This window comes from Cervus canadensis, chromosome 1 (genome assembly GCF_019320065.1).
Source record: "Cervus canadensis isolate Bull #8, Minnesota chromosome 1, ASM1932006v1, whole genome shotgun sequence".
NCBI lineage: Eukaryota > Metazoa > Chordata > Mammalia > Artiodactyla > Cervidae > Cervus > Cervus canadensis.
In genome coordinates, this window is record NC_057386.1 from 28044410 (window position 1) to 28044868 (window position 459).

Sequence of the window (459 nt, forward strand, 5' to 3'; positions counted from 1 at the left end):
CTGAGCTCTCATGGGTTTTTGTGGGTGAGGGTGTGAGGTGTGTGTTGGAGCAGATGGAAGAGGGTCGTGAAGCTGCTGTTGGGTAGATGATCTGGGTTGTAGTTTGGTGCTAAGGAACCAGAATGATCACCTTTGTCCAGGCTCCCAGGGGCATCTTACACCTTCTAGAAGCCTGTGCAAACATTTGCTAGCTGGAGAGGCTAGGCCTTGTGGCTGAAACAGACCCTATAAGTGGGCTGGAGGGACTCCAGTGTTGTTTAACCAAACCATCTTTCTCCTGTTCTGGTCTCTGATGACCCACGTGGGGTGTGGAGCACCGCACACACTGAGTGTAATGTATGAGATGTTGGCATGAGCAGTGCTGGTCCCTAACCTTTAGGGGGCAGGTGTGATCCGGTGGATTGTTGGTGGACCATCTGCATGATGATGACCTGAGGCCAGGCTTTCAGGTCAGACATT